Here is a 12,542-nt window from a genome sequence, read left to right on the forward strand (position 1 = left end):
AACTGTCTCTTTGGAAGAGTGTTCCAGGCCGTTATCATCACATAAGTCTAGGGAAACCTGCAGGACGCTTGGGAATGAGGCTTCAGTCTCTTCCTGTGGCACTAGTTCGACAAACATTGACTCCTCCAGGTGAACCACCTCCTCTGGTGTAGACACGTCACTTTCAGGAGTAAAGGTACTGTCGAGGACAATGTCTGGGGCAGGTAGGTCTTCAGGAATAATAATATTTCCTAAATCCCTCGAAGCCATGGGTTCATCCTGTCTGAACGCTTGTCCAGACCACTGGACGGAGGTCTTAATGTCCTCAATCAACCCCATTCCAGCTAAATCAGGTTGGACATTCTCTGGCAAACATTTCTCATGCTGAGAGCCGTTTCCTTCTGTAACTGGACATGGGTCCTGGTGTGTGACTTCCAGGTGGTCCTCACCCGGTGCTGCCTCTTCAGACAAAGCGTCCTGGGGAGCTGTGTTCACCTGGGTCACAGCCAGAAGTTCTTGCTTTGTATTTTCAGGTTCGAAGTAGAGAAAGCTATAGCCAATTGTGTTGAGTACTTTGGCGGCAGCATTTCTTTTGGCCTCTTTCTTGGAGTGGCCAGCTCCTATTGCAGTTTTGTCTGCCACAGTCACTCGTACATAAAAGACCCAAGGGTCAAACTCTCTGTCCACGTGGTCAACTGTGTACTCTGTGGGCTTCCCTCTACATTTGGTGACAATTTCATGCAAGAACGCTACGGGGTTAGCGGTTGGCTGAAATGCGGGAAGCTCTCGCCAGAGCTTTTTGTTCTTACCGGTAAAACCGTTCTGCCTTTTCTCTGAAAGTGGCATTTGCCTCAGATCGGGCAGAATCTGCTTTGCTGCCAGGGTTTTAGCGATGGTCTTGGTCGGTCCCTGGGCTTCTGAGGTAAGGCGTCCAACAGTTAAACGGTAGGTAAAGATGGCATTGTGGATGGGGCCATCTCTCTTCACCTCGATAAAACAAGCGTCCAAACCGTTTTTTGCCGCCAGCTCACAGACTTCACAAACTTCATGTTTGTAGTTGACATCGATCTTTTGCTGTAAGGACATTGTGAATTCTTCAGAGGTCTCCATTTTCTTTGGAAAAGTGTTTCCGCGTTCGTTCCTTTTGCTGCGATGAGAAATATGTCTTGTTGCTGCTGAAGCTCTGATCAAAATGACCACTGGGAGGTGCTGTATCAGAATGTCAATGCTTTGCTTTGGAATTCTCTGGCTGTCGGTTGCTATGGAAGCATGACATCATTCAGAAATGGAATCACATCTCAGAATGCATTAGAGGAATTATGCAAATTACCTTAATTTGATGAGATAAGATAATAATAAATAAATAATTTATATTCTTCTAATGGGGCTGCACAATTCAACAACAAAAAGACAAATACGAGGATACACATGTTGTGAAGTGCACAGATCTTAGATTTACGTTACAAGTTCATTTCAGTCAAGCAAATATTTGCATTATTGGACAAATGTCCACTGACCTGCATCTCAATTTTAAACATAAATTGAATAGCAATATTTGCATTTAGATTTTTTTAAGCCCATTACGATTATAGAAGCTCCTTTTGCTGTCTTTCCACATGCAATATTTTATTGTTCATTTTTTTCTACATGTTTCCCTTCAGGTACAACACGTCGCCACCTCCTATTGGACATTATATTCACCTAGATTCACCTGAACTTTTAATTGTCATATTTATTGCTCTGTTTTCTTGCCTTAATGTTCGGTGCAGCTTTGAGGCGACTTCTGTTGTTTTATTGGGCCATACAAACCATTAAACTTGAACTGTGCTCTCGCGGCGTGTCTGTTCAGCGTGGGAAAGCACCCAACAGGACTGTGTGAGTGTGGAAGTGTGGGAAGTGTGGGTCATGTAATTCTGTCTTGTAATAAATATGATGAGGAGAGGCGGCAGATGTGTGGTCGGCTTTCTGACTTGGGGTTTTCTGTTTTTTTGGTAAAGATTTTTTTTTCTGTGAGAGAGAAGCAGGCAGGCATTGCGCATTCCCGCGCATAGCCTGCCGGAAGCAAGTAGAAGAAGAAGAAGAAATCACTTCCCTTTCCCCTGTTTAAGGATGGACGGATTGTTCAAAATGCTGCTGAAGCTCTAGTTCACTAACTGCACAGATCTAACAGTCGACCCATGAAAGGTTAAGGAGTTAGTTGCCAGTGTTAGAGCTTAGAGGCGACAATGTGATGGTTTCAGACGCAGCCATTGTGTTTTATGGACTTGTAGGTATGTGGAGATTTTCTAAAATGGAGTTGCCATTTTTTTCCCCCAATATCTGTGACCGGGTTTTGCCCTGATCATTGTTAGAGCGGGACGGCAAATGGCCTGTTTGGCTGAAATTAGACGGTCATTCCCACAGTAAGTCACTCGTCACGTCGTCAGGATAAATGTCTTCAGTCTCGTGTAGAAACGGAGAGAATCGGTCTTCATTTACTCCCACAGCAGCAAATTCAAAATGTAAGAATGTAATAAACACCTTTCAGACACTGTGGACACTGTGGAGAAGGAGGTGGACACTGTGGAGAAGGAGGTGGACACTGTGGAGAAGGAGGTGGACACTGTGGAGAAGGAGGTGGACACTGTGGAGAAGGAGGTGGACACTGTGGAGAAGGAGCTGGACATGAAGAGGGTCTTGTCGTTTGCTGCTCAAAGTTGTGTGATCTTTCCAACACCATTCAGTTACTCAGCTCCACTTTTGTTGCTCGTTTTTCCCACTTTCTGTCCACGATCATTAGTTTTGTTGACTCTGCACTGACACAACTGAAAACAGCCTCATTAAACCAAACTCCAATGTTTAAATGAACTAAAGGAGCTAAAATATAACATGTTTTAACACGTGCAACCAATGGAAATATGTTAAATCAATGTCAGATACAGATGCCCAGAGAGGCAGGCGCCCTCTGCTGGAGGAACCCGGTGTTGCATCTTACTGTAGATCATAATAAAAATTCTATAGGCCACACAGAAAGAGCATTTTCACTCAGAGTTTTAATGTTGACCTATTTTAAAGCATAAACCACAATAATATTCATGAAGATCAAGGTCGAAGTTTCTCACATTTGGTTTAATGTTTGTCTTGAACGTAATAATATGTGACTCTGGTTTGGAATCGGTTCAAAGGTCAGAACTTGAGTCTGTCTCTGTGAGCTTCACGTCTCTGAGCTTTGTTAAAGGAAAGAAAAAACAAATAAAGGAAATAATTCACACATGAAATTTAACAAAAAAGTTTTTAATGAACAATTTGAATGAAAAAGAAACAGTTGAGGCGACGCTGCAGGTGAAGAAACTTTTATATTTAGCGACATCAATGTGAAACCTTAGATCGATGACGTTAATGAGAAACAAAGTCTATTGCAAGTTTTTGTCATTAGATAGACAGACAGATATTGGGCTTTGAGTCACTCCGTTTTGTGAGATTTCACGTGGGCGTTCAGATGTCCTCTTTGGATAAACGTTCTCGGACAGACAGTACAGCTGAAAGGCCTCTCTCCTGTGTGAGTTCTCATGTGTCCTTTTAGAGCACTACTGTGGGTAAATGCTCTCTGACAAACTGTACAACTGAACGGTCTCTGTCCTGTGTGAGTTCTCACGTGTCTTACCAAGTGTGGTTTAGTGATGAATCTCTTAGTGCATACAGAGCAAACGTACGGCCTTTCACCAGTGTGAGCTCTCAGGTGTAAATCTCGGCTTGTTTTTCTGGTGAATGTTTTCTTGCATGTAGAGCAGCTGTAAGGTCTGTCTCCTGTGTGAGTTCCCATGTGACTTTTGAGATAGCCCTTGTTGTTAAAAGCTCTCTGACAAACTGGACAACTAAACATTTTCTCTCCAGTGTGTTGTCTCATGTGAGAGTTCAGAGAGGCCTGAACGGTAAACACTGCCTGACAAACTGTGCAGCTGTAAGGTCTGTCTCCTGTGTGAGTTTTCATATGTGCTCGGAGATGACTACCCTGTTTAAATGCTTTCTCACATACTGTACAGCTGAAAGGTCTCTCTCCTGTGTGAATCCTTGTGTGTCTTATTAACTGTTGTTTAGTGGTCAGTCTCTTCTTACAGACACTGCACTCATGTTTCTTCCTCACAGCGGCTCCAGTCTCTGCGTCCGTCTCCGTGTTCTTCTCCGCGGGTCGTAGAGGGGGGAGTGAAGACGAGTCTGTGGTGGGAGTGTTGAGATTTCCTTCTTCATTGAACTCTTGCTTTGTTTCTGGACAGCTGAAGGGTTCTGCTGAATGTTTATCTCTGACGTCACAAAGTGAAAGCACGTTGGTGATGATGATGTTCTTTGGTGACGTCTCAGTGAACTGTGGGAGCTGCTCTTCCTCCTGTTTGACGCTCTGTTCCTCTGGTTCCTCCAGTTCCTCTGGTTCCTCTGGTTCCTCTGGTTCCTCTGGTTCCTCTGGTTCCTCTTTAACCTGTGGAGTCTCGGGGATTTCCTGCTTCAGACTGGGCTCTGGACTCCACTGGGTCTGGACGTCTGCAGGAGACGACGAGAAACATTAATGACAAACATATTTCTAACTGTCAAACTGCCCATTTAAGGCCTGAAATCTCTAACATATAATGAAATATTTCTAAACATTAACATGTCCATGAATTGTGTCCATTTTGTGTCGGTTTCCTCCGGGTGCTACGGTTTCCCCGACCACTAAAACATGTACAATAGGCCTGTGTGAGAGAATGAAGGATGTGTGCTTCTGTCAGTCTCCCCCAGGGGAAACTGAAGCTAGAAAGGAGTCTGGAGTGAATGTATAAACTCTCTGTGGCCAAAGTCTTGTTGCAGACTTCCCCTCAGCTCCTGTCATGTCTCCACTGTGGACACTGGTCTCTGGAGCAGACTTGTATTTGGGGAACTGACCTGGAAAGCTGGGTGATTCCCAGTGGTCGTCAGTGTCAGACGAGTGCTCAGTGTGTCCCTCGGTCTCTGAGCTCATGTCCTCTCCCTGCGTCTCCTCTCGGTGCTCAGTTGGTCTTTGTTGAAGCAGTGAGGACTCTTCAGTCTTCACACAGACAGCACTGGACTCTGGGACCGGCCTGAAAACAGGATTTAAATATGATTAGCTTTAAACTCTGCTGTCAGTTTGTGTGAGTGAAATGTGTGACATGGAGCCTACGCTGGCAGCTGCTCTTCCTCCCGCTTCACGCTCTGTTCCTCCGGCTCTTCTCGTGGAGTCTCTGTGATTTCCTGGTTCAGCTCGGGGCCAGGACTCTGTGGTTTCTGGACATTCACTCTGACCAGCTGGACCCTCGGGCTCAGAACCTGGTCCAGGAGCCTCTGGTTCTCCCGTTTGGAGCGACACAGCTCCTCCTCATACTCCGCTATCGTCCTCTCCACCAGCTCACAGATCTCCTCAGCCGCCGCAGCCAGACGCTCACTCACCAGAGCTCTCAGCGTTTGGGCACCAGACATTTTACAAAGTCACAAACCGGTGGAGGCGACTTCAGCCTAAACAGAGACGACAGAGAAAACAATGAGGCTCAGCTCGAACCACATGTGACCATCATCTGTGAGAGATTAGAACTTCATCAGACTGAGAGCAACAAGAAGAACTCCTTATGGGACATGGGTTTGTTGGAGTCTGAATTTTAAGCGTTTTGAGGAACTTGGGAAAATAGCATTGATGATGAGGCTACGTTCAGACTGTGGCTGAAACGACCCCATTCAGATGAGTGCTTCATGTGCTCCTGTATCTGATCTATACACGACACAGATCCAGTCTTTCCAAATGCGGCCCAGGCCACTTGGACATGTGGCTCCAGATCCGATATGTATTTGACTTTTTCCAATGCGACTTCAGTCTGAACGACCAGGTCGCATGTATCCGACCTCCACATCACCGAGGAGAGAAAAGAGCAACAAACCGGAGAAGAGTTTAGTGTAAATCCAATATTCCACATCGAGCTGACTTTATTACAGACGACACTCCCTAAACCAGAGTCTGAGCTGGATTTAACCAGAGCTAATGTTGTTAGTGCTGCAGCGTCTGCAGAGTTTACAACATACAGGCTAACGATGCTAAGCTAGCCTCTCACTAACAGCTAACAGATCTGGCCATTCTTACGCAGTTTTATTTTGACTTTTTAATTTTAAACTCTTGATTCCCCCAAAAGAGGACGTGGCTCAGCAAACGTTCCCGGATGTTGCTCCCATAACGGAATAGACTGAACACTTTTTCTTTCTTTTTTTTAAATATTATTTTTATTTTAAAACAGCCAGAGGTGATACATGGCACGAGGCCTTTCAACATAGCACATTGCTGTAGCAAACAGAGCCAGACAAACTCACGGCAAACAATTCAACAAAAGAAGACAAGACAATAATATAAGATGAACAAAACAAAACAAAAGGATAAGTAAATACAAACTGATAGCACAGACAATGACAAAAAGAAGAGAGAGGCATCAAATAGTTTTAAATATCTAGATAACAAGGAGTAACTAAGGATGTGTCACATAGAGCTCGTGTACCTTGGACACAAATAGAGGGGGTGAGCTTAACCTGAGTGCTTCTAGGGCAGAACTCCAACCCATACAACATATGAGCTGCTGCAAAGATTATGTAAAAAGTTTGTTCTATATATTTAGTATTTTGATCGAGTTCTTATTCCAACCTTTGTTTAGAGATCTTATATACATTTCAATTTCCTTTAGGAATATTTTTTTAGGAGGGGATAACTACAGTTTTCACTAAATTTTACTTTATGAATATGGAATTTACCTAAAACAATAGATAGGTTCACCATAAATTCTATTTTCCAATTGGGGTGGTTATAATAAGTTATTATGTTTTGGTAATTCAATTTAATATTAAATGATGTTTTCTGTCGCACGTATTCTGACTGTACTTGCAATCAAAGAACAAATGTTTGAGGTTTTCTTCACTTGTCTCACAGAAAGTACAACCTGATGATTTATCCAAGTACATTGCGACTCTCAAATTAGTCGGGTACACATTATGTAGCACCTTCCAATGCACCTCTCTAACTTTGTTGTAAATACAGTACGTGAATGGCATAAGCCATGCTGCGTCCCAACATACTTCTAAAAATTGAGCAGACTGAAAACATTCGTTTACAGTTTCAAAGTAAATGAATGACAGTAAACGTCGCCAGTGACACAGATGAGACCTCCCTAGTTTAGTCTTAATGTTGTTCTTGTTTAGTCTTTTAACAAGTATCACATTATAATGTCGCTGCTTTTGTAGAAACTCATGTCCGGCGGTTGTTTTGCTAAATGCTAACCTCGCGTTAGCCGTTAGCATCACACTAGCGCCGACACCGAGCGAAATAAAAGGTTGAACTTACTCTAGAGTATGTTATTAGCTCGTTCTGTTTAGTCCAGACAATAAAAAGTCAAACACAACAAACGACATGTTGAAATGTGTCAAAAAGCCTCATAAAGAATGAATGAAACGTCACCCGTGTAATATCCCCGGAGTCAAACACGTTACGCACACGTTGTGACCCGATATGAAGGTCTGCCCGATTTGGCCAAATGTTCAAAGTGCGCATGCCCCGAACACGGTCAGATGCGGCAACCGTACGTGGAGAAACGTAGGCTGCGTCTGAAACCATCACATTATAGCCTCTGAGCTCTAACACTAGCAACGAACTCCTTAGCCTTTCATGGGGTCGACTGTTAGATCTGTGCAGTTAGCAGGGGCGTAGCACCAAATTCTGGGCCCTGGGTACAAACTATCTTGGTGTTTGTTTGTTTGTTTGTTTGTTTGTTTGTTTGTTTGTTTGTTTGTTTGTTTGTTTGTTTGTTTGTTTGTTTGTTTGTTTGTTTGTTTGTTTGTTTGTTTGTTTGTTTGTTTGTTTGTTTGTTTGTTTGTTTGTTTGTTTGTTTGTTTGTTTGTTTGTTTGTTTGTTTGTTTGTTTGTTTGTTTGTTTGTTTGTTTGTTTGTTTGTTTGTTTGTTTGTTTGTTTGTTTGTTTGTTTGTTTGTTTGTTTGTTTGTTTGTTTGTTTGTTTGTTTGTTTGTTTGTTTGTTTGTTTGTTTGTTTGTTTGTTTGTTTGTTTGTTTGTTTGTTTGTTTGTTTGTTTGTTTGTTTGTTTGTTTGTTTGTTTGTTTGTTTGTTTGTTTGTTTGTTTGTTTGTTTGTTTGTTTGTTTGTTTGTTTGTTTGTTTGTTTGTTTGTTTGTTTGTTTGTTTGTTTGTTTGTTTGTTTGTTTGTTTGTTTGTTTGTTTGTTTGTTTGTTTGTTTGTTTGTTTGTTTGTTTGTTTGTTTGTTTGTTTGTTTGTTTGTTTGTTTGTTTGTTTGTTTGTTTGTTTGTTTGTTTGTTTGTTTGTTTGTTTGTTTGTTTGTTTGTTTGTTTGTTTGTTTGTTTGTTTGTTTGTTTGTTTGTTTGTTTGTTTGTTTGTTTGTTTGTTTGTTTGTTTGTTTGTTTGTTTGTTTGTTTGTTTGTTTGTTTGTTTGTTTGTTTGTTTGTTTGTTTGTTTGTTTGTTTGTTTGTTTGTTTGTTTGTTTGTTTGTTTGTTTGTTTGTTTGTTTGTTTGTTTGTTTGTTTGTTTGTTTGTTTGTTTGTTTGTTTGTTTGTTTGTTTGTTTGTTTGTTTGTTTGTTTGTTTGTTTGTTTGTTTGTTTGTTTGTTTGTTTGTTTGTTTGTTTGTTTGTTTGTTTGTTTGTTTGTTTGTTTGTTTGTTTGTTTGTTTGTTTGTTTGTTTGTTTGTTTGTTTGTTTGTTTGTTTGTTTGTTTGTTTGTTTGTTTGTTTGTTTGTTTGTTTGTTTGTTTGTTTGTTTGTTTGTTTGTTTGTTTGTTTGTTTGTTTGTTTGTTTGTTTGTTTGTTTGTTTGTTTGTTTGTTTGTTTGTTTGTTTGTTTGTTTGTTTGTTTGTTTGTTTGTTTGTTTGTTTGTTTGTTTGTTTGTTTGTTTGTTTGTTTGTTTGTTTGTTTGTTTGTTTGTTTGTTTGTTTGTTTGTTTGTTTGTTTGTTTGTTTGTTTGTTTGTTTGTTTGTTTGTTTGTTTGTTTGTTTGTTTGTTTGTTTGTTTGTTTGTTTGTTTGTTTGTTTGTTTGTTTGTTTGTTTGTTTGTTTGTTTGTTTGTTTGTTTGTTTGTTTGTTTGTTTGTTTGTTTGTTTGTTTGTTTGTTTGTTTGTTTGTTTGTTTGTTTGTTTGTTTGTTTGTTTGTTTGTTTGTTTGTTTGTTTGTTTGTTTGTTTGTTTGTTTGTTTGTTTGTTTGTTTGTTTGTTTGTTTGTTTGTTTGTTTGTTTGTTTGTTTGTTTGTTTGTTTGTTTGTTTGTTTGTTTGTTTGTTTGTTTGTTTGTTTGTTTGTTTGTTTGTTTGTTTGTTTGTTTGTTTGTTTGTTTGTTTGTTTGTTTGTTTGTTTGTTTGTTTGTTTGTTTGTTTGTTTGTTTGTTTGTTTGTTTGTTTGTTTGTTTGTTTGTTTGTTTGTTTGTTTGTTTGTTTGTTTGTTTGTTTGTTTGTTTGTTTGTTTGTTTGTTTGTTTGTTTGTTTGTTTGTTTGTTTGTTTGTTTGTTTGTTTGTTTGTTTGTTTGTTTGTTTGTTTGTTTGTTTGTTTGTTTGTTTGTTTGTTTGTTTGTTTGTTTGTTTGTTTGTTTGTTTGTTTGTTTGTTTGTTTGTTTGTTTGTTTGTTTGTTTGTTTGTTTGTTTGTTTGTTTGTTTGTTTGTTTGTTTGTTTGTTTGTTTGTTTGTTTGTTTGTTTGTTTGTTTGTTTGTTTGTTTGTTTGTTTGTTTGTTTGTTTGTTTGTTTGTTTGTTTGTTTGTTTGTTTGTTTGTTTGCTTCAGTTACAGAAATTGAATAACCTTTAATCCTGTGGTGACAAACCAAGATCACCGTCAAAGATAGAGGTGAGCTGAGAACCATTCAGCCAAAACAACATCCGGCTCAGCCAGCAGTTTTTTACATGCCCTTTCTAATGCCACCCACCACTACAGCAAGTAGCATTCTGCTTGTGCCGCCGCCGCAGGCCACAGCACCCAGTACAGTTTGCACACCACAGTCTGACAGCACAACTGCAAGTACATTAAAAAAGTAACATCCAACAGATGCACTAAATGTGGAGAGCCACGCACCACAGACACCGGCCATAGCCAGTTCAAAGGCAGAATTTACTGCCCAAACAAGGAGACCCTAACCAAAGAGCAGTGGCTGAGAATGATGAGAAAATAAGTTATACATATACCTGTATTTTTTGTGAAGATTTTGTTTTTATTGTAGTGTTGTGATTTACAATTGTCCATAGCCGTTTATTGGGCTGAATGTCTATCATATGTGTCTGCACGTAGCCATAGCCCATTGTATCAGATGACGTATGACATACCCGCTGTAAAGTTTTCGAGCTAAACTATTTAGAACACGGTCTAAAGCTTGATCAAAAAGATGGAGTCGCCGCTGTCCCTCCTCGTTCTGTGATTGGTTCCCAAATCCATGCAAAAATTGCTGCTGTGCAGTTTGAAATGATTCGAGCGCACACAGCAGCACAGGTATTCCCAGGCTGTGTGCTGCCCACAAAATATACACAAATTGTTGTATTTGTTCAAGGTTAATATGATGTGTATATATTTCAGATCAGTTCAGTTTTGTTTGTTTTTCTTTTTACTTGTAAACAGTTATTTATTTTAAATACTACACCAAACGTGATTTATTTGTACATATTTTGTTAAATGTTGTATATATTGTATAAAGTGTACATTATGTGTTTTATATTTAGAAGAGAAAATAAAAATAAGTTTTGAATATTTAATTGATCTGTTTTATGTTTATTGTTTTGTTAATGGCTGATAGTGACAGTGATTAGTCATTAGGTGGAATGTTAAAGTCAAATTACATAAAAGAAGAGATACATGCACAATGCCCATTTATTTATTTTAGTCTAGGTTACAGTAATAGGTGGTTTAATCGTGTAAATAGCAATATTTCAGTGCACTTGTTTTTCAGTAACAGGGTTCATTAGGGGTCAACAACCTTTTATTGCAGGCCATAAAACAGAGTGCTCATCTAGAGTGCAGGCACCTGCTGTGCAGGCACCATGCTGTGACTGATCAAACAACTTTGAGTGACAACTTGACCTCAGTTAGGTAAACAAAACCTGGCTCCAGATGTACAGCAATTTCAGCAGCACCAATTGCGTGTTTGATGACACTATAACACCATATATGCACAGTGTTTATATATTTTAGATCATTGGATTAGATCATTTCATCTAGATTAAATGCAATGTGTTGATAATTAAATACATGGTCAATTGCCTGCAAGCTGCATTCCTTATATTACACTAAATAAATCTTGAAATGAATAAAATAGACACTAGACCCAGGGAGAAAACGCATGTTCTTAGTGGGGATCGAACCAGGATCTCTGTGGTTTTTCTCCCCCCCTCGCCCCCCTCCCCATAATTCTTCCCCATCTTATACGGACAATTGTTCCACCAGCTTCGGCCCAAAAGTACGTCGGCCCATCGGGAAAACTCCCGAATCTCCCGATGGCCAGTCCAGCCCTGGGCTGTTATCCGTAGCTCTGCACCAGTGTTAGCTCCCAGCTAGCAGCACGCTCACCCCCAGGGCGTGGGTGAAAAAACACATGACAAACTCTGCCCAGTTGGATAAACAGTTGTGTGTACCTCGCTGGTGACAGTGACGGTGCCATTGACTGTCCTGTGTAATCCAACAACCGGACCAAAAAGCAGAAACTAGACTCACAGGCTCACAGCTGCTCGTACTAACACCAGGCAGTGTTCGCGCTACGCCTGTCCTGGTTGCTATGAGACGGAGGCGGAGGCGTGTGTGGGCGGGGCCACAGAGGCACAGAGGCAGAACCACGGGCAGAACTGATGACGTTTTCTGGACGCCATGGACACGCTCTCCTCCAACCGCAAAATATCAAATGCAGTTGCTGCGTGAAACCAGTAGAGGCGCTAACCCTGCGGTTTTAGACACAAAAGTGAGATTTTGAACAAGTTTGCACCAAATGTCAACATATTGACTGGGACATTAGCTAACTCTATTCAACAACCATTTAGACCGTTTATCAGCAAAAAAAAGTGGATTTGGTGTTTAGTTGCTCTTTAACTTCCACCTGAACCGAGCACATTTTCTCCAGTTTGGCTTTACTCCAATCCAAAAGCTTCTGGAAAAAAGGTGTGACAGAACTGAGACAAAAACAATGATGAAGATGTGACAAACATTTTACAAAAAAATTACAAAAAAGTGACGAAAAAATGACAAAAATGTGACAAAAAAAATAAAGCAACAACTTACCTGCTATTGAGCTTTGACCTGAGAATTAGAGAAACAATATCAGTGTCTTTATGACTGCTCTGAAACCAACTAAAACATATAGAAACTTGAATAAATGTTATAAATCAGGATCTGTGTCTTTAAAAACCTCCGTCAGAAGTTTATGAGAGTCTTTGCACACGCCTCGTCCCAAACCAGGAAACCCGGATCAGACACAAACGTCTGAGTGAAACCTGGAGCCTGGACTGAGGTGAGTCTGAAGGGTTTCTCACATTAAACAATCGTCTCTCAGCTGTTCAGAGCCGGACTGATGACGGCTGTGACCGGAGGA

At 40.3% G+C, this 12,542-nt stretch overlaps 1 protein-coding gene across 1 annotated transcript in view; it reads left to right on the forward strand.

Moving 5' to 3' along the window:
• The window catches only part of LOC306964332 (uncharacterized protein), a gene marked incomplete at its 3' end in the record, with an annotated part of 391,619 nt that overhangs the window by 112,962 nt on the left and 266,115 nt on the right, over positions 1–12,542 (forward strand). The gene's annotated exons all lie outside the window — the stretch shown is intronic.

Source organism: Gobius niger (assembly GCF_951799975.1).
Source record: "Gobius niger genome assembly, chromosome: 6".
NCBI lineage: Eukaryota > Metazoa > Chordata > Actinopteri > Gobiiformes > Gobiidae > Gobius > Gobius niger.